Below are 23,233 nucleotides of genomic sequence, written 5' to 3'. Positions count from 1 at the left end.
TGTAGTCACTAATCCCAACTTCTTTACAATTGCTTCAGAAATTAAATTTACTTGTGAGCCACTATCAAACAAAGTATCAATCTTTTGATGTTTGGAAACAAATCGAATATGGAAAACCTCATGTCTTTTTCTCTCATTTTCTTCATCAATAGTAGAATGTGTAGAATTAATAGTAGATGCTTCAAAATTATTACCTTTTATACTTGTGGCTGAAATGGTTGTTTCATCTCCTGAGTCTGACCCCAAATCTTTTTGAATAGCTACAACAGACTTCTTCTTCTTTCCCTTGAACTTCTTAGGTCTCAGCTTGGGATGCAGAATCCAACAATGCTCATCATCGTGCCCATCCTTTTTACAGTGAGTGCATGAGGATTTTATTTTCTGTGCAGTGTTAGCCTTCCTTGCTTTCCATTTCTGCTTTCTTTTCTCCTTATTCTTGCTTGCAGTGGGTTGGTTTTAGGCCCCTATACTACTAGTGTAACCCCTTATTGTTATTAGTACAACCCACTTATTATATTGATGTACCCATGTAGTGCCCATATTGTTACTATTGTGCCCCATAGAAGCCCACTATTGTTATTATTGTGCCCTTACATTATTATTGTTATGTCGGATCTGATTATGTTATGACCCCTTAGACTCCTATATATAGAAATGAGGTCTTTTCATTTGTATCATCCAAGAATTGTTCATTTATGTAATGTAAAGGAGGTTGCCCCCTCGAAGAGGCTGAATTCTAAGGCGTTGATCTATCTTTTCTATCTTTTCTTGAGCTGGTTTCATAACATTTGGTATCAGAGCTTTGGATTCTAGGGTTTCGCTGCTCCAAACAGGTCATCGTGGAATTTTCCCTATAACTTTTTTTCTGTGATGTTTCAGAAGTTAAAAAAAAACCCATTTGAGAAGAAATTGCGCTGAACCTCGGGTCTGAATTTCAGAGCTTTTCGCGCTATATTTGCGGAGATATGATCTGAGGAAGTTGGTCTTTTTGCAGACTCCTGAATTACACTCCAAACAGGTGACCTGGGAAAATCGTCATAACTTTCTCTCTGGGGATCGGGTTGAAATTTAGTAAGAAGGTACAGAAAGAGGACGGACTGTAGTTTCTTGCATGTATTTTTCAGATCCAAAGATCGAAACAGTGACTCGTGGCACATCGTACAAGTTCACTCTACTGAACTAGTCTATAATCAAGTCATTGTGGGAGATTGTGCATAACTCTTTCTTGGAGAATCCAATTTGGATCAGACTAGTGGCATTGGAAAGAGGATACAGAGGTCTACTACATATTGAAATTTCAAAACTTAAAGATCCGAAAGTACAGAGTTACAGTCGTTTCAAGATTGAGCTCCTAAAATCAAGAAAAAGCAAGATGAGGAAGTTTGATGGCAAGGATCCGGTAAATTGGATACTTCAGATGGAGCAATATTTTGATTTACATGGTGTACCACTGTTACAAAAGGTATGTATTGCATCTTCATATTTAGAACCAGATCAATTTTTATGGTATGAAGGGCTTTGTTCTCGTAAACAACTTGTTACGTGGTTAGTTTTCACGGAGGAAATGATAGCACATTATGAAGATACAAAGAGCAACACCTTCTTTAGAGTAACACCACAACAATTGGAAAGAGTAAAAGGGCTTTGTGACATAATGGAAAGAAAAATTATGGAAACCAGGAAGCATACCCCTCACAACTATAAATATGGAAGTGTTGTTTCTCCTAGCCTTCCACAACCTACAAGGGTTACACCACAACAATTGGAAGAAAAAAGAGAAAAAGGGCTTTGTTACAATTGTGATAGCAAATGCACTAAAGGTCATAAGTGTGTTGAGAATAAATTATTTTACATAGAATATGAAGAGGAGGAAGAAATGGATCAAGAAACATCAAAAGAAGAAGATATACGCCAGGATCCCACCCCAGAGAAAGAAGAAATGAATCAGACCATATCTTGTAAAGCATTGGCAAGAATTACCACTCCTCAAACTCTCAAGATAGAAGGACATATCAAGAAGAAAAACGTGAAGAAATGAATCCAACCATATCTTGTAATTCATTGGGGTTGAAATTACCACTCCTCAAACTATCAATATAGAAGGACATATCAAGAAGAAAAATGTTCAAGAAGTGAAATATCACATCGAGCATCAAGAAATGAATCCGACCATATCCTGTAAAGGATTGGAAGAAATTACCACTCCTCAAACTCTAGAGATAGAAGGACATATCAAGAAGAAAAAGGTTCAAGCAGGTGAAAGATCACATCGAGCATCAACAACAAGTTCTCCAACTTTTAAAGGATAACGCCACTTCCGTGCAAAATAAAATGAAACAACAGGTAGATCAACATCATAGTGAAAAGTGTTTTGATGTAGGTGATTGGGTATTTTTACTGCTACATCTCAAGCAAGCTATTTATGAGAAGGAAATGTTGGCAATACTACATGCACTTAAAAAATGGCGACCTTACCGAATGGGAAGACTCTTCAAGGATGAGGATGTGGAAGCATTGTTTTGTGCTATTTCTATTATCCAACCAGATTGGATAAACAAAGCAAGGGATGAATGGAAGAAGGACGAAGCAGTATGGCCACTTATTCAAAAGTTGCAAAAGATCCCAATTCAAACAATATTGCCAGAAATTGAAGAGGAAGGAAAAATCATATTGGAACCTGGAGTAGATCAATCAATTTCAGAGTATCTCATCAAGTGGAACAACTTACACACTGAAGATTCCACATGGGAGGACAAGAATTTTATACAGAAGCATCAAGAACTACTCAAGCGTTGAGGACAACGCTTTTTGAAGGAGAGGGGCATGTTAGGCCCATATAATACCAGTGTAACCCCTTATTGTTATTAGTACAACCCACTTATTATATTGATGTACCCATGTAGTGCCCATATTGTTACTATTGTGCCCCATAGAAGCCCACTATTGTTATTATTGTGCCCTTACATTATTATTGTTATGTCGGCTCTGATTATGTTATGAACCCTTAGACTCCTATATATAGAAAGGAGGTCTTTTCATTTGTATCATCCAAAAATTGTTCATTTATGTAATGTAAAGGAGGTTGCCCCCTTGAAGAGGCTGAATTCTAAGGCGTTGATCTATCTTTTCTATCTTTTCTTGAGTTGGTTTCATAACAGTTGGGATGATCCCCCAACTTCTGGACTTCCATTCTTTCCTCTAGCTTCTAGATGAATAGCTTGAACAGATACCTCATCTATACTAGTGGGATTAAACATGAGGATAGTGTGCCTCATGTAGCTGTGTAGACCACCAATGTACTTCAACAGAGTCTCAGGTGAGTCTAATGAGATTCTTAGAATCAATGCTCTCTTTCTAAATTCTTGAGTGTATCCTTGTACACTTTTCCCTTTCAACTGTCGAAGAGTTTTCCAGCTCACCATGGCTTGCTACACGTAGGCCAATGGACAGAACTATTTTTTGATTGCAGAAACAAATTCACTCTAGACAGAGATAGTCTTACCATGTATTTTCATGTCAGCTTGGGTCCTGCCTTCCCACCAAACCAAGGCAATGCCTCCAAGGCATAGGCTTGCCAGCTGAATGTTGCTCTTGTCTGAATCAATATTCTGCACTCTGCAATAAACATCAATTTGTCTAATCCAATTGTCCAGCTTTTTTGCATTCAACTCTCCATCGTATATAGGTAAATCAAATTTAACATCTAGTTTAATCAAAGATACCTTATTTTTATGTTCAGGGCTATTAGGAGGTGTGAAAAAGCTTTCCTCTTTCCCTTTTGAGTGGTCATGGAAGTGAGACTCTTCTTCTCCTTTATCTTGTTTGGAGCGTGATGAGTCTTCATCTTTATGTTTTCTAAAGTCCTTATACATTTCCTCTACCATGGACGTTATGGCTAGGAAACTATCTATGAATTGAGGGTTTGGCCCCATAGAACCTTCCTCTGACATTGTTTTCTGAGGATAGACTCTCCAAATTTTAGGATTAGTTTCGACCAACTCTCCTTCTCCTAATTTGAGCTTTGATCTAGTTAGCATTCAACAGCTAAATCCAACACAAGATTGTCTAACCTTATCAGCCTAAAGCTCTGATCCCACTTGATTTGAAAATCACTTGTGAGTGATCTCAGTTAATTAATTAATGAATGAAGGTATTACAGACTCAGGTGCTGGTGTGTGTCTATGTTATCTTAGGCAACGGATCGATCAAATTGCAAAATACACAGACACTGGAAAATGGAAAACAATAGGAGAAACACAGTAAGAAAATGAAAGAACACAAAAAATTAATAAGGAGTTCACCCAATCCTCCTAGGCTACGTCTTTGATCCAGCTTTCAGTGGTGGCCTTATTTTATTGTGTCTTTTGAGTCTCCTGAAACAAATAATGCTTAGTAGGGTGGTTCTCGGATTCCCCAAGCCACTAGAGTGTACATACTCTTCCTTACCAAGTCTCGACCTCACTAGTCTTAATGGGATGAGTCCAACCTGGTACTCAGTTCCCGACAGATATCCTCACAGGGATCGTTGAACCTCTCAAGCATGGTTTTTTCTGCTTGATGCTGCCTTAACTCTGCAGGTCAGCTCGACTGTCTATTTTCTGCTTCTTTCTTCACTATCTCCTTCTTCCTTTTCACTGTTCCCCTCTCTCTCTCCTTTTTTTTCTGTCTGTTCATGGCTTAAAGCGAATTTTTCTTATGATTGTTCGCTTCCTCTTTTGCCCCTTCGGATCACCTGCTACTGTTCACTTGGAATTCCCTACCTCTGTGTCATCGCCACTGTGTAATGTCTCATAGGGAGGTGGCCACTTGTCCTCTCATGAACTGCACTAGCTCTTCCTCAAACATTTTGGTATTTTGGTTATGCTGTGTAATGATTCATCCGCCAACTCAGCGGTCAAATCAGACTTCAGACTTTTATATGTCGCAGCTTAATTCTCCCTCCAGATCTGGTTTCCCATTAGGCACAATCTCCGCTGCTAGATCCAGAGACCCCAGATCCTACAGTGTTCACTCTTATCGTGTTGTTGACTTGCTCAGACGTTAGCCCGCGATGAGAGCGGTTTTCTCTATCATCTGCTGGACACGGATCGTTCGCTGTATGGCATCGCTGGGTCTCCTGACAATTCCGCTTATAGCCCAACACACCTTCAATATTTCGCTGGTTTTGGAGCATGAGACCTGCCTTTTGGTTTAGCGCTTTTCCCATGGTTTTTGGCTTCCCTTGTGACCAAGCACTTGGTTCCTTTTCATTTCGAGGGGATTTTCCCTTCGATGCGCGCATCAGAAATGGCCTCTATTTTCCGATCCGGACTTCCTAACTACTAGTTTGCATCTTTCCCAGTCTCCATGGGCCTTGGTCAGCATGCTTTGACCGAGGTCCTCGTCGTTCATTGCTGGCTACAAACTGCCACTGTCCAGAGGTCCTTCCTGATAGCTCTCTGTTCACAGGTTTTTGAAGTCTGTCCTGATTTGATACAGTCATAGAACTTTGATAGTTTTCATGGATCCAATTTAGATCACTAACTCACTAATCTCTCAGTTAACTAATCAATCAACTAAAAATAGACACAATCATGCATGGAATTCGAATTTCCTAGTTGAATGGAGGAAAAGGCACATTTGTATTTATAATTATATACTGTTGAGTGTATAGTTCTTTTGTGAGATGCAAGTGATCAATTTCCCTTGGATTTGTGCAAGTAAATAGGGATTTTCCCTATTAGTTAGGAGCTTAATTCCTCGAGGATTACGCAAGGAAATAGGAGGTTGGATGAGGCTTGAATTGGCTAAGTTTTGGCCATAGCAAGCAAGGAAGCAATAGAACAAGATTGCAGTGTCGGGTTTGCTTTAGAGTTGAAGCAAGGCATTGTAATTGTTTCTCTTTTCATCTGAACTAATGCAAAGTGGCTGAGGGTTTTTTCCCAGTTGGGTTCCCTTGTAAATCACTAAGTACTTGTGGTTTTGATTTTTGCATGTCTATGCATGTTGTTCTAAACTGTGATTTTCATTCCATAGAATAATAAAGGAAAATTTTAATCTCTTGCTTTCAATTTGAATACATCAGTAGTAGAACATTTCTATTAATTTCTACAATTAAAGTGAAAATTAATTCAAAGATAGGGTATATAAACTAGGCATCCAAAGTAAAAAATAATATTTCCAACAATCTTCATTTTCCATTCTTTATCTTGGACATGTGTAGTCTCCCCTTGTCTTTGATATCAATGACAATATTATTTCTAATAGACGTGTGGTTAAATAACTATGTCTCTATTTATTTAGGAAATGGCATTTAACATTAAATTAATTTGTGTTCTTGCAAGCAAAAGTGAAAGGTGGTCGTGGTTTTGGTTAAGAGGATCAGATATAAAATGTTATGAACGAGTTATTGTCAACTTGGTGACTATTATTTCTCGCAATGAACATGGTACTAAGTGGATGTCATAAACTGCAACACACATAAAGATTTAGACCATCATGCTAACTAGGAATGAATCCATCATGCATCCATAGTGAGTATGGCTACTCCATAGGGTTAGTTTTGGGTCAAATTTAAGTATGAGGTCACATAAAAAAATAAGTAGACTCCTTAATTTTAAGGAAAAGCCTTAAGCCCTAGATAGAAACCACAATATAAGTTTGTATGGATTGCTTTGAATTATCAGGGATGGGATTATGCAACTTTCTTAAGAACTAGATAGAAACCCCATAATAAACTTATATTTATTACCTATAACTATGAAGGGTAGGGATGTTATCATGAAATGTTTTGACGTAGAAAATATTAATGGTACCATTCATGCCCCGCATAGTCTTTGGAAATTTGTAAATTAATTTCATGGTACCATCCGTACCCCTCATGTTGTTAGGGTATATGTAAATTTCATGGACATCCCTCATAGTTTTGGGTAATTTCTACATTCTACATAAAATTTCATGGTATGATCCCAACCCCTCATAGTTTTGGGGAATGCACACAATCTCATAATGGGGATTCTATCTAGTGCGGTTTGCTAAAAATTAAGCGCTCTAAATAGAAGAATTGATGTGGTTAAAAACTTGATATAGGTACATTCCATTGTAGCAAGATATGATGTAAGGCATTGAGTAATATTGTATCAAACTTCCCTCCAACTATTAAAATCTAGTGACATAAGAATTAAAGGTTATGATTGATCTTAGAACTCTATTGTATTTTTCATGGATATGGGTTGATTAAAATTAGGAAAAAAATATTAGGGTGTTGTTCCACAATGAACATGGCCTAGATCATGTTGGGGTTATCATATTTTATTTTTTTCCTAGATATTATGAGATTTGTTGCTGGAACAATGATCCTTTTGCTATAGGATTGCCAATTTTAACCTTGTATAATTAATTTCTGCAAAAAAAAAAATAATAAAAATAGAAAATATGCAATGGTGTGTGGACACATACACATTTAACATAGAGATTTTATCCTTGAAACCCAAATAAGTAAAAATAGAAATAATGTTTACAGTCCACATCTCCTATTTTTCCTTATATATTTTTACAATGTTATGATAGAATATGTATATCTCCCAATCCATTAACCTTGGATTAGAACAAAACCCTAGTTCCTTAATCGAAATTACATTACCATGGATCTTAAAACCATGTGCCCTGAAACTGCGAACGGTGAAAACCAAACTAAGAAAAAAATTATTTATAAAATCATATCACTGATATTTCACTTAGCAAGCCCTAAAGCACAAGAGTTACCATCTTTCATGCAAGCCCCCTTGTTCCCCCCTTCCCATTACATCATGTGCAAAGTGTATAACATATACCTAACATTTTCCCACTTGTTGTTTTCTTTTCATATAGGTGGCCACATGATTTCTTGATCAATGACCTAGGGAAATAATGCCCATTGTTTCTCTACACCAAGAAATCTTCTTAGTGCTCATAGAATTTTTTAGAAAATATAAAACATTCTTCAAGTTGTAAACCTTCACTAGCAACACCTTCTTCTCTTAAACCATGTCTCTCACAAATCAATATTGAACATCAATATGCTTTGTCTTAGAAAGATAAGCTGGATTCTTCGCTAGGAAGTTTTCGCTTTGAATTTCATAATCTATCCTTAAAGCTTATTTTACCAACTTGATACTTGAAACAATATTTATAAACATATTAATTCCGTTCTTGCATGAGTGGCCTCCATATATTCAACTTATTTATTTGAGAGTGTCACTATAGATTGCCATTTGTTCATCCAATTGATTTCTCCTCTGAATAGGTTAAACACATATTTAGTTGTAGATATTTTGTGATCCATATCTATAACTTAGTCTATATCAATAAAGCCATGTATATCTAACACTCCATATAATAATGGTCTTCCTTGATATCATAATATATAACAATAGTGCTACACAAATACCTGAAAACCCTGTTTACTACTGCCCAATGCTCCTTCCCTAGTTTTGACATATACTTGCTCAAAACTCCCACTACAAGTGCAACGTCTAGTCTAGTATGGACCATTTCATACGTAAAAATGCAACTGCACTAGCATATGGAACACATGACATGTCCTCTTCCTGTTCCTATGCCTTGGGATACTAATATACACATAAATTTACACATATAGGAATATAGATATTTACTTGTTTACATTCCTACATATTAAATCTTTGCAATATTGTCTCAACATATTTCCTTTGATTTAACTAAAGTTTCCTATTTCCGTAATCTATTTTGATTTCCATGCCTAGAATGAAATTTTTAGTACTAATATCCTTCATGTAAAATTTAGAGGAAAATTATTTTTTCACATCTTAGATGATTTCCTTGTCATTTCCAATCAGCAACATATCATCCACATACAAGACCAAACAAATAAGACAATCACTAATTAAAATAAAATACACACCATGATCTTCCTTTCTTCTTGTGAAGCTAAGTCTTGATACATAAGTATCAATATTTTGATATCACATCATTGGTGATTGCTTTAACCCATACAAGGAATATTTTAGCCTACGTATGGACTCTTATTTCCCTTCATTGCAAATCCTTTTGGTTGCTTCATGTAAATGTCTTCTTTTATATCCCCATATAAGAATGTTATTTTCACATCCATATGTTCGACTTCAAAATAAAAAGCAACAAGAACAAATTAAAAAACTTAATAGAAGTTAACTTGGCAAAACAATATCACCAAATTAAATTCCCTTTAACTGGGAATAACCTTTTGCTACTAATTGAGCTTTGTATTTCTCCACTTTTCATTTTTCATTCAAATTCTTCTTAGACACCAATTTTCTGCCAATGAGATTTATTTTATACAACAAATCCACTAGATTGAAAGCCTCATTCTTGTCTGAGGTTTCCATTTTTTTAACCATGGCCCTTTTTGAGAGCTTTTCATCCAATGAATCCACTACCTCCCTAACAATTTTAAGTTTATCATAACCAATAAAATAAGAAAAATAGAAATAGAAATTAGGCATAATGTATCTATGTGGCTACCCTTTTTCCTAAATTGATCCCCTCAATACTAGAGTATGAGGTTCTTCTTTTGATTCCTATTATTCATCCTTCAATTGAAACTCTAATTGCTTTTGTTCTTGCTCCCTTGGTAGAATTCATTTTGGAAAACATCTTTGATTTCTCTAAATACCACATCTCAGCTATACACAACCTTCTTAGTTTTTGGGTTCTAAAGATGATAACCTTTCAAACCATCTTTATATCCAAAAAATATACACTTTTCAACTTCATTATTCATCTTAATCCTATTTTCCTTTGTAACACGTACATAAGCATCAAAAGAAAATACCCCAAGATGATTTAGAGAGGGTTTTTACTAGTCTATACCTCATGTGGAGTCTTTCCATCCACTGTTAATGAGGGAGATTGATTTACTAGGTAACATGCCATATCCATTGCCTCTGCCAAAAATTCCTATCCTAAGTTGGTACCACCACCTAGCATTCTCATTTCTTTTTCCATCAATGACCTATTCATCCCTTCTACACCTCAATTATGCTAAGTTGTGTATGGAGTAGTAATTTTCCTTGCGATACCACACTTATTGAAAAATTCCTTGAATTCATTCCCATATAATTCTTCGCCAGTATGCATCCTCAACATCTTAATTTTATTCTTTGTTTGATTTTGCACAAGATCCTTAAACTTTGGAAATTTGTTAACGACTTTAGATTTCCTCTCAAGGAAAAAATGTTTGTATTTATCAAGAAGCCATCTAATATAATTGAGACATAATGCACATATTGCCCATTTAAGGAACCGAAACAAGTCTAAACAGATCATTGTGCACCAACTGTGATATTCCCTTTGCTCTCGTAGAATAGATGAGAATCTTACCTGATTATGCTCCCATTAAGTAATTTTCATGGAAATAAAAATAGAAATACCAATTAAACATTCCTTCAACCATATCTATATTGTGTAGCACTCGAAGGCCCTTCTATCTAATATTTCCTTATCTTTTATGCCAAAGCATAATGTTTTCTCTAAAGACTGTAAAAGATTTTCCTTCTTCAATGTCAATCTTAGGAACAAAGGAACTATTTCACCTCTCACTAATAATGCTTCCTAAAAAATTATTTAGAGTTCCAATCCAAAATATCCTCATCAATAACATTTCTCCTTAAACCATCCTATAGGGTTCCTTTTAAAACACTATTTTTAAACTTGCATCACTCATCTTGCTTACACGAATCAAGATTCTAGCCAATCCTAGCATGTGCAGAACATTGGGGAGTGTTCTAATCCTTCCACCCATGAGATTAAACTTAACATTTTCTCATCCTATGATTATAGATATCAAGTCATCTCTTAAGAAAATGTCACTGCCATCATACCTTTCATACTCACAAAACCACTCCCTCTAAGGAGTCATATTAAAAGATGCACCTGAGTCGACTAACTATGTCTCATGATATACTTGTGTTTGAGGAAGCCAATTACACATCCCCTCCTTTGTGTAAGGAGGTTTTTTCTTCTATAGAAAGAGTATCATCAGATCCCTTTCCTTTCCCAACACTTTTGGATCTAAAGTGTCTCCTATAATGCCCTTCTTTTCCACATCTCTAACATACCTTTATGACTTTTCCTGGAGATTTAGATTTTCCACTCAAGGAGTTATTTATATTCCTATATTGTAAGTTCCCTTTTATAGATAATACATTTGCGCTCTAACTTTCCATTTTCTTCTATCTCATCTCCTATAATGACAAGGATGAGACTATTCATTGAAGTTTAAAGTAGTTACATTACCATCTATGATGCCAGTTAGACAATCCCACGAGTCTGGTAAATAAAACAACAAACACATACACTTATCTTTATTTGAAATATTAATATCAATAGATAATAGTTGAATTACCACATTATTGAAGGCATTCAAATGCTCTATCAGTAAGTCTATATCCTTCATCTCCAAGTTATATAACTTCTTCCATAGGAACAATTTGTTCATTATGGAATTATAATAACAAAAAACCCCTAACTTGCTCTATAATTCCTTCATTCAGTAATATTGAATCTGAGAGACATAAGCATACAATGTTCGTTGCTTTCCAATCCAACTTGATCTAGTCTTTTATCAGTGTCCCCATTGGTTCAATACTTGGATATGCAACAATCCACTAATCTTTGCTGACCAAAAGATATTCCATTTTAAGTATCCAAAACTAAAAACTTTGTTTGTTGAATTTCTTGATATTGATCTTTTAACTACTCGCCATTTCCTTTCACCACAAGAATCAATTCAATATATTTCCATCTCTAACATTTTCTACCATGGGCCCAAACCTATCCCCTTGAAGCCAAACTGCTTGGATACCAAATGTTGGTTTTATCCCAATACAAATAATTGTTGTAAACAAATACTTAAAAAAATAGAAAATATGCAATGCCATGAACACACATTTAACACAAAGATTTTACCTTGGAGGCCAAAATCAAGAAAATCAAAATAACGTTGAGTCCACACTTCCCATTTTTCCTTGTATATATATATACAATGTTATAATACAATATGTATATCTCCGAATCCATTAACGCTATATTAGAAAAAAATCACAGTTTCATAACCAGAATTACATTACCATGGACCTCAAATTATGTGTCATGAAACCACTAAATGTGAAATCCATACCGAGATAAAATTCGCGATAAAAAATCTATCAATGGTTTTTCATTTGGGAATCCCCTTCGGGGCCCCACATGGGGGCTATCGTTCCCCATGCGACCCCCTCCCACTACACTTTGTGCAAAGAGTATAAAACATATCCAACAAAGATTAGCTTACTCTATTTTGTAATATTATGAAAACTCCTTAATCCTTACATCTCTCACACCTTTAAAATGAATAATAAAGAGAGGGTTATCCTTTCTCATAGCAAGAGGTTGTAGTGGGATGTTCAAGTTATAAGCAGTCTAGTAAGACCAAACATTTGTGATGATTAGGTTAATGGCCATATATTGATAGCAATAATTAGGAAAGGATATCTATATCCATATGTATTTATAAATTATAAAGTCAATTATGGCTTGCTGGATTGATGAACTTGGAGTGTTGTTAACATCCACAATAGGGTTCAAGTATCACCTAAGATACCCATGCTTCTATTTAATTTACACAAATAATTATGATAATGATTAGACTTAAATACAAATCCTAAATTAATTTGGTGAAATTAATATCCTTAGTGACAACAACTCAACCAAAAACTTGCTTTCACAAGTCCACATGTCCACACTCATGTTGATTGAAAGCATCCCAACAAAACATATATAAACTATATTAATAAAAGCATAAATTGGATAAGGAAGACCTAACATATTAATAAAAACATAATTTGGATAAGGAAGACCTAACATATTAATAAAAACATAAATTGGATAAGTAAGACCTAACTTTTGCAATTCTTAAGTAAGTGGCCTTATCTTTGTGGGTATATATAAACTAGATAACCACATCTGTAAATTCTACATACATATATATGAATAAAAAGGTAATTTAATGGCTTGATGTGAATTCAGACGGACATGGGTTGATAGATTGGTGTAAAGTTACTACTGGCTCATAAGCTTAACAAATCAATATTTGATTGAAATAATCATAAAACTTTGGTAAATAAATAAGGCTACAACACTTACAATATTTATTTATTTATTTATTGAATGATATTTTGAGTTAATAATTCATATCTATAAGCAAGACATGATGGTTTATGTTTTGAGATCATATAAATAAAGACTAGGCATAGAGCTTTGAGTATTGTATGTTTTTTATTGCTTTGGAATGCCCAATCAATTCTCTATATTCTCTTTGAGGTTCACAAGATGATCCAAACTCGAGACCTAAAAAGGGAACGACTTCCTGTTAAGGGTCTTAAAGAAAACATGAAAGTCCTCCCCATATTTTGACACTTCTGACCCTCCACCCAACTCATATCGATAAGTATAGGGATTTTCTCCATTGGATCTGCAACTTTCTAGGAGTTTTCACGGTTGTATAAGCATGGATATGGAGTTTTATCAGTTAGATCAACATCTTCCTACAAGGGATTGACGATGCCCTCTACTTGTGAATTCTCCTCGAGGATGACGATGATCTTCATGACCTCTGTGCCATAAGTCTACTTCCTTGTTGCATGTGCAAAGGGAAGTGCCCTCTGCAAGATTTTAGCCATGGACCCCTTAAAATCAAACTCAAATGGATGGTGGCCAATTGATAATCTTAGAGGAAATTCCAAAAATCAATGATGTTAGAATAGGCCGCCATTACTGCAGTAAAAAATGAAGAGGATCCTTGAAAAAAAAGAATGGTAGGAGACCAATGCTCTCCCTGAAACAAAATACCACCACATCTGAACTGCGTAGGTGATCTATAGGTTAAAAGTTTTCACTATGCGTCAACAAAGGCAACCACAGATGCAAACTAGGGTTTCATAGAGTTTTGCTCCTCCATTACTTTAAAAATGCTTGTTGTAGTTTACATATAATGTATTTCTTAGATTCATTGGATTGATTTATGCACTATAAATGAAATAACATTTATATATACTTTCCACTACAAACCCATCTTCCTTCCCCACACCCCTTCATTAACTTCAAGGATCACTACGCTAGATGAATTGAAGACCAATTCATTATCATTTACATACTTCATAGTTATTTTCTTAGTACGAGGGTTTTTTGTTTACTTATTATTATTATTGATCCTGTACAAAATTCAACTATCAAAATCAAATATTTGAAACATGTCAACTATTAATGTTAATAAGTATATTATTAGTAAAATAATAAAGAAAAAAAATTATATTGATATTTTTAGATTCAACTTATTCTTTTTGTTAAAATATTTCCATAGGTTCAACAATTTCCATAACACGTATTAATTGATACACATTATTTAAACCCATAAATAATTCATATATATTACTTTTATAATGAAACTTCAAATAACTTACCATGCTTTCTTCTTGAGACTTCCCTGATGCTTCTTACTATAATCTCTTTTCCTTAATCTTCTATCCACCCACCTCTATTAATAAAAGCCGTGCCAAATGAAATATAGAAACTATGAAATATGTTTTATAAATGAAGTAACAAATTTAGGCTAAAAAATGTTTTGAGGTATAAATTAGATGCATTAATGCACATTATACAACAATATGCACTAAAACCGAAAAATATTTTTAAAATGAGATAAAGCTGAGTACTGCAATATACACTAACAAATGCATTAATGCATTGTTATTGTTTAGTGCACATTGCAAAAGTGAATACATTATTTTTTTTTAAATTCAAAGCACCAAATCATGGACTCTTTAGTAAACAATGCACCAACACATGTTTAATCCAAAAATCTAAAAAATTAAAAAGAAGAAGAAGTGAAATGACATGTTTTTGGGTCCCAATCCAACCTATACCCAAAGCCTCCTCATTTTTTATATTGACACGTATTCTTAGGTAGAGAGAGTAAACACGTATTGTTAGGGTTTACATTGACATAAAACAAAAGGGACAAAATAAGAAAGCTAGCATCTGCAATAGTGAAAGTGAGTATAATTTTATTTTATTGGAAGTGTATTATAAATATTTATATGAATAAACAAATAAAATGATAATTTTTCATTATTTAATAGAAAAAATTGAGATGAAGATAATGAAGCCAGTTATCTAAAATTTTTCCTATATAGATTTAAATGTGACCTATAATGATCTCTTACAAATTCATTTTTTAAGAAAACTCTACCCACTCTAATCTCTTTTCTAATAAATCTATCTTGTATAATGTAACTTTTTCCACAACAATGGAATAGGGATTAGGGTTTTTCTTTAACTCACTTTGACAAAACGAAATTCTTATTCAACTTTTTGCTTGATATTTTTATACATTGCTGATAATTGTGGTGTCTATTGTTTAAAAAACTTATTTTGGTTTGTGGTGAACTAATCATGCTAAAGATGCACTATATGGACTATATGGATGTAATTCACTAAAGTAACAATTTATGATAAAAACCAAAATCCAAATCTGTGCAACTAAAGCATTGTAGGGGATTTTCATTGTGAAAATTTTAAAATAAGTTTATTTTTGATGTGCACCTAAATAAAATGCACAAAACACACATACTAATTTTCCAATTTAAATGAGGCACAATTGTTGTTTAACTTTAAGCCTTCAAAAGTTAGTTTAAAATTAACATGTCACATGATTCCCAAACTCTCTTTTAAGAATGAAAACATGTAAACTATAATACTCCATAGGAAACACATTGATTAGTATAATTTAAATAGTATGGGCAAACATGTAAACTATAGTACTCCATATGATACACACTAATTAGTATTGTTTAAAGATTATAGGATGTGACATTGTTCCCTTTGTTAACATACTATTCCTATTAATATTTTTTCATGAGAATTATTTCAAAGCATGGGTAAATTAAATGCATGGGTAAATTAAATGTAAAGAATGTAATTGCTTAATCAATATGCATACCACATGAATGAAAAATTTAAAATTATATAAATGATATTTAAACTACAACATGAGTGGGAAAGATATCATTTGAAATTCAATAATGATACTAAAACTCACATTATGTACTTAAAAGAGGCCTTCAAAATTTTGTTTAAAGTGAAATTAACATGCTTTTGAAACTTTCTTTTAAGAATGTAAACACATATTTGGTGTGGTTTTGACTCATATGAAAGGGGAAAATGATAAATATCAAATAGTTGATTCTTTATATTCCCCATATCATATCAATCTAAGTTTATCAAGTTCTCCACTATAATTTGTAGTAAATTGAAAATTGTATTTATATTTTGATTATTTGATTGAGATTTTTCGACCATAACACATGCATTTGAATAATTATGCTTTGCATTTTGTAAGGTCCTGATTCATGATCATGTTTAGATGCACATGATATTGCACTAGTATAAACAAATAACAAGCACTTATTTGGGACATTAAGATACCACAAGTAGATGGTTAAAAAAAATGGAAAGCCAATTTACCCCGCCAACTATAACACACCATCTTCTAAAAACCATCATAGCCCAATGGTACTTCATTGTGAATTGAATCTCAATTATGACACCCAAGTAGTGTGTGGTTATTCAAAATGTAACGGGTTGAAGGTGAAACTTTGATGTGTCACCTTGCCTCATTATATTAATGACTGTCTACAGAAAGTTGATAGTCTAATATCTCCCATTGTAGTCAAGGATCCAATAACTAATGTAAAAAATACACATAGGAACACTTCCATGTGATCCTCTTTTGAAAATTTGTAGGACACCAAATCAACTATGTTTCTTCTCAAATCGACCAACCTATTTCCTTATATTGAGTCAATTGAGAGTTATAATGAGCCAAAGTAATATGATATTGATATTATCGATAACATCTCAAGTAGAAGTTCCAAGAAATATGAGATAGGAGAAAAAAATGTCCAAGTACACACCAAGGGGCAGTGTTGGGTGTGGAGCTTGATTGTCTTCTTTATTCATAGGTATCACCGCATTGGACCCAAGTTTGTAATGTGGCGACAACGACGCCTGTAATATTTGCACTGCAAGGGGGGTCTAGGGGGGCAACTGTGATCTTTGGGAGCCCCCCCTGGCAGGGGATCGGGGGCAACACCCCCGAAGCTAAAAATAGATGTAAAATTGCCTTGTAAAATGTTGTAATTTCGTATTCAATCTGAGCCGTTCATTAGGTGGATATATGACGGTAGAAGTTATGTTTAATTTAGGGTTTTTTTTCCCTAGAAGGAAAACCCTCACTATATATGAGGGAGTTGTGTTGCGTCTATGTAGATCGATATTTGGAGTGAGAAAGAGAGAGGAGATTGTGTGAGAGCGAAGAGGGAATTACAATAGATCTACTGTAGTTTGTATCTCTTCATTTTGCTGGATAATATAAAAGGAAGGACTGGATATTTCTCCGTGGATGTAGCCCAAATTGGGTGAACCACGTATATCTGTGTCTCTCTTGTTTTATGGGTATTCTGTGTTTATATTTCTACAATATATTTTATGTGCTCCATTGCTCTATAATATATAATTTTCTAACAATTGGTATCAAAGCCGAAGGTCTATTTGGCTTATAAAATCATATGAGGTAAGGGTTCCTGGTTTGAGTGGGAGCAATGGTGGAAGATGGTAGGTTTAGGGTTGAAACATTTAACGACCAAAACTACCAGTTGTGGAAGACGCAAATGGAAGATTATTTGTACCAGAAAGATCTGTACCAACCATTGAGCGGAAAGGTAAGGAAGCCGACGAGTATGACAGACACATAATGGGATATTCTCGACAGAAAGGAACTTGGAACAATACAGATGTGCCTAGCAGCGTTGGTAGCGTTTAATATTTCAAAGGAAACGACAATAGAGGGGTTAATGTCGGTATTGGCCAAACTATATGAAAAACCCTCAATAAGGTATTTCTTATGAAGCACTTATTTAATATGAAAATGTCAGAAGGTGGATCTGTTGCTGATCATTTAAATGAATTTAATATAGTTACTAGTCATTTAAGTTATGTAGGGGTAACTTTTGATGATGAAGTTAGGGCTTTGTTATTTCTGTGCTCATTGCCAGAAATTTGGAATGGTTTAGTTATGACCATTGGTAACTCTGTCTATGGATCTAGTACTTTAAAATTTGCTGATGTTGTCAGTGCAATCCTTAGCGAGGAAATGTGACGGAAAATCTCCAATGAGACATCAAGTAATGCTCTGACTGCAGAGACTAGGGAAGAATAATGGAAAGAGGAAAGAGCCCATGATATCGAAGTAAGTCAAGGAAAGGCAGATCCAATTCCAGATCGGGGAAAGTGTGCTGGAAATGCAGGAAGAAAGGACACCTGAAGAAAGACTACAAGTCTCAGAAGGGAAAGAAGGAGACGCACAGCAAGAAAACAATCATGAAGTGAATGTGACAGTTGATGTGTTGCAAGATGCTTTTATTCTTTCATTAGAAAATAGTATTGATGCCTGGGTGGTAGATTCAGGGGCCTCATTCCATGCCACAACTGATAGGAAACATTTTCATCATTATGTTCAAGGAGATTTTCGACAGGTTCGATTGGGTGATGATAAACCCTGTAAAATCATTGGAATGGGTACAATTTTCATAAAAAAATAGAATGGAAATCAATGGCTATTGAAGGAGGTAAGGCATGTTCCAAATCTGAAGAAAAATCTAATTTCAATAGGGCAGTTGGGAGGTGAAGGCTGTGTGACTACTTTTACAAATAAAACTTGGAAGGTCACTAAAGGATCCCTGGTAATAACAAAAGGAGAAAAGGTTGGTAGATTGCATTTATGCAATGGTATTTCTAATTCTGTTAATGCTTTAACCTCTACAGGAGAAGATACAACATTGTGGCATCATAGGCTTGGGCACATGAGTGAGAAGGGGATGCAGATTCTTCATTCAAGAAATGTGTTGCCAGGTTTGAAGCGTGTTGATTTAAAATTATGTGAGAATTGTGTTTATGGAAAACGGAAGAGAGTTAGCTTCCTCAGAGTTGGGAAAGAAAAGAAGAGCGAAAAATTAGAGCTTGTGCATACAGATGTATGAGGACCTTATCAAGTATCATCTCTCGGTGGCTCTCGTTATTATGTTACTTTTATTGATGATGCAACTAGAAAAACTTGGATTTATTGTATTCGAAATAAATCTGATGTATTTCATACTTTCAAGAAATGGAAAGCTTTGGTTGAAAATGAGACAGGAATAAGGCTGAAGTGTCTTAGATCAGACAATGGAGGTGAATATTGCATCAAAGAGTTTGATAGGTATTATTCAGAGAATGGAATTCGCCGAGAGAAGACAATTCCAGGAACACCACAAGAAAATGGTGTGTCAGAAAGGATGAACAGGACAATCATGGAGCGTGCAAGGTACATGAGATTGCATGCAGGATTGCCTTTACAATTTTGGGTAGATGTTGTAGATACTACCGTTTATCTAATAAACAAAGGGCCTTCATGTTCCTTGGATGGTGGTATTCGAGAGGAGGCATGGATAGGTAAAAAGGTAAACTACTCATTTTTAAAGACTTTTGGTTGTGAAGCCTTTGTCCACATTAATAAAGAAAATAGAGCAAAGCTTGAGGCAAAATCAAAGAAATGTACCTTTATTGGATATGGTGTTAATGATTTTAGTTATCACTTTTATGATTATGAAAAACACAAAACGATTAGAAGAAGAGATGTCATATTCAATGAAAAGGTTTTGTACAAGGATCAACTACAGGAAAAGAAACAATAAAAAGAAGACAGAGAATACAAAGTGCTTGATGAGATCACAGAAAAAGTGATGGTGCCTGAAAATCATAATGATCAACAACAACCACAACAACAACAACAACAACAAGCACCTCAAACACCTGAAAGTGGTGTTAGAAGATCTACCAGGATAAGTAGACCCCCTGAATGATACTCTCCTTCATTATATTATGTATTGTTGACTGATTCTGGTGAACCAGAATGTTATCAAGAAGAAATGCAGGTAGAAACCAGGAAGAAGTGGGAGCAAGCCATAAAATAAGAGATGGACTCCTTAGCACAAAAACAGACTTGGGACTTAGTCAGGTTGCCTGCAGGTAAAAAGACATTGCAGAATAAATGGGTTTATAGGTTGAAGGAAGAAGATGGAGGTAAAAAAAGGTATTAATCTAGACTTGTGGTGAAGGGGTTTGCACAGAAAAAGGGTATAGACTTTGATGAGATATTTTCTCCTATTGTTAAAATGACTTCCATCAGAACTATTTTAAGTCTAGTAATAGCTGAAGATTTGCATCTTGAGCAGTTAGATGTAAAGACAACCTTTCTCCATGGGGATTTGGAGGAAGAGATATATATGGAGTAGCCACAAGGATATGAGGTAAAAGGGAAAGAGAAACTAGTGTGCAGGTTGAAGAAGAGCTTGTATGGCTTAAAACATGCTCCAAGGCAGTGGTATCTAAAATTTGACATGTTTATGTCTGAACAAGGTTACACTAGATGTCACTCTGATCATTGTGTTTATCTCAAAAGGAAAAATGATGGCAACTATATTATATTGTTATTGTATGTAGATGACATGCTTGTTGCAGGTTCTAACATGCAGGAAATAAATGTGCTCAAAAGAAAATTGGCAAACTTATTTGCAAAGAAGGATTTGGGTGCTACAAAAAAATCCTTGGTATGAGAATAAATAGAGACATGAAGAATCGAAAATTAACATTGTCTCAGAGTGCGTACATAGAAAAGGTGTTGAAAATATTTAATATGAAAAATGCAAAACTAGTTAGTATACCTTTGGCTAGCCATTTCAAACTAAGTAAGGAGGCGTGTCCCAAGGTTCAGGAAGAAATGGCTTATATGTCTAAAGTTCCATATGCATTAGCAGTTGGAAGCTTAATGTATGCAATGGTCTGCACAAGGCCTGATATTGCACATGCAGTGGGAGTTGTAAGCAGGTACATGAATAATCCAGGAAAAGAACATTGGATAGAGGTGAAGTGGATTCTCAGGTATTTGATAGGTACCACAAATCAAGCATTATGATTTGGTGGATCAAACATTGCTCTACAGGGATATGTTGATGCAAATATGGCGGGTGATAGAGATAACAAGAGGAGCACCATAGGGTATGTGTTTACTGTAGGTGGAAAAACTATTAGTTGGGTTTCAAAACTGCAAAGTGTTGTTGCACTCACAACAACGAAAGCAGAGTATGTTGCTGCTATAGAGGCTAGTAAAGAAATGATTTGGTTACAAAGGTTTTTGGATGAAATGGGTAAGAAGCAGGAGTTGGACAGGTTATACAGTGACAGCCAGAGTGCCATACATCTTTCAAAGAACTTTGCATTTCATTCCAAGACTAAACATATACAACTCAAGTACCATTTCATACGGTCAGTGTTGGAAGATGGATAATTGAAGTTGGAAAAGATACACACTAACCAGAATCCTACAGATATGTTAACAAAAGTTGTAACCAGGGAGAAACTGAGATTTTTCTCAGTTTCAATTGGTCTTCAAGTATGATGAAGAAGATGAGAAACAACCAGGTCCAAAGTGGAGTCATTGTCCAACAAATGAAGCAGCGGTGGAGTTGCTATAATTAGTCTCCAAGTGGGAGATTGTTGGGTGTGGAGCCTGATTATCTTCTTTATTCAAAGGTATCATTGCGTTGGACCCCAGTGTGTAATGTGGTGTCAATGTCGCCCGTAATATTTGTGCTGCAAGGGGGGTTCAGGGGGGCTAAAAATAGATGTAAAATTGCCTTGTAAAATGTTGTAATTTCGTAGTCAACCTGGGCCGTTCATTAGGCAGAGATATGACGGTAGAAATTAATTCATGAAAATATTTCTCCTCTTTATCTGAGCTTTTTATCCATTTCTTTGTTTGTTTCATGCTCTTTTCCCCTATTTTATAGAGGATTACCCTCTCTTTTTATTTATTTTTATTGTTTTTTAGTAATATTATGTATTTGTGATCAATTTTATTTGTTACTATTATTATTATCACAATTAGCATTATCATTATTATTTATTGTTATTTATTTATTATTATTATTATAATATTAATTAATTAATTAATTAATTTTTTTTTTAGAACACCCTCTTTTTTATTTTTTTAAATAGTTTTCATTTTATTATTGTTTTTTTATCCCCTTTTATTATTTATTTAGTTTATTTAACAATTAGTTGTATTTTTATTTTCATTTCATTTTATTCTTTTTTTTAAGAACACCCTCACTTTTTATTTTTATATATTTTTATCAATTTTTTTGAGTGTATTTTTATTTAGTTATTTATATATTTTTATTTTATTTTATTTTACACAATTTTTCCTATTTGGATAATCAAATAAATAAATACATTAATAAATAAGGAATGAATAAGTTAATTAATATATTAAATAATTATTAAAAAAAATTATTTATTAAGTATTTAAACAATTTAAAGTAATCCCCTTCCCTAGTCATATATAGCCATTTAGTTGGTTTATAATATTATATATATAATTTTCCCTCCCCAGTGAAATATAGTCATTTTACTCTAACCGTTAAGTTGACCTATCTTCTTATTTAACCTTCCTATGAGATCTGTCTCTTCATCTTGTCCTGAAGATGAACCACACTGGCTGGTTCGAAATGCGTCGACCAAATACTTTCTATGTGATTTTTTCCGAAAATTTTCATGAATTAACAAGTTATGGATCACAGAAGGTAGAATTTATGTTTAATATAGGGTTTTTTTCCCTAGAAGGCAACGCCTCGCTATATATGAGGGAATTGTATTGCATCTACATATATCAGTATTCTGAGTGAGAAAGAGAGAGGAGATTTTGTGAGAGTGAAGAGGGAATTACAATGGATCTGCTGGAGGTTGTATCTCTTCATTTTGCTGGATAATATAAAAGGAAGGACTGTCTGTTTCTCCGTGGATGTAGCCCAAATTGGGTGAACCATGTATATCTGTGTCTCTCTTGTTTTATGTGTTTTCTGTGTTTATATTTCTGCAATATATTTTATGTGTTCCATTACTCTGTAATATATAATTTTCTAACAGGCAGTTCAATTATTGAAGGGAAATTATGACTTCTCTATTCTTATCCATCTACAACATAAATAAAAAATATATTAAAACCATGCTTTATATGGAACTAGGGAAAATTTTAAGGACCCCCCCAAATTTATGTATAATAAAT

This window comes from Pinus tabuliformis, chromosome 8 (genome assembly GCF_031772625.1).
Source record: "Pinus tabuliformis cultivar Carrire ecotype Pingquan chromosome 8, CPIR1, whole genome shotgun sequence".
In the NCBI taxonomy this organism is placed as follows: domain Eukaryota; kingdom Viridiplantae; phylum Streptophyta; class Pinopsida; order Pinales; family Pinaceae; genus Pinus; species Pinus tabuliformis.
This window is presented reverse-complemented; position numbering follows the sequence as displayed.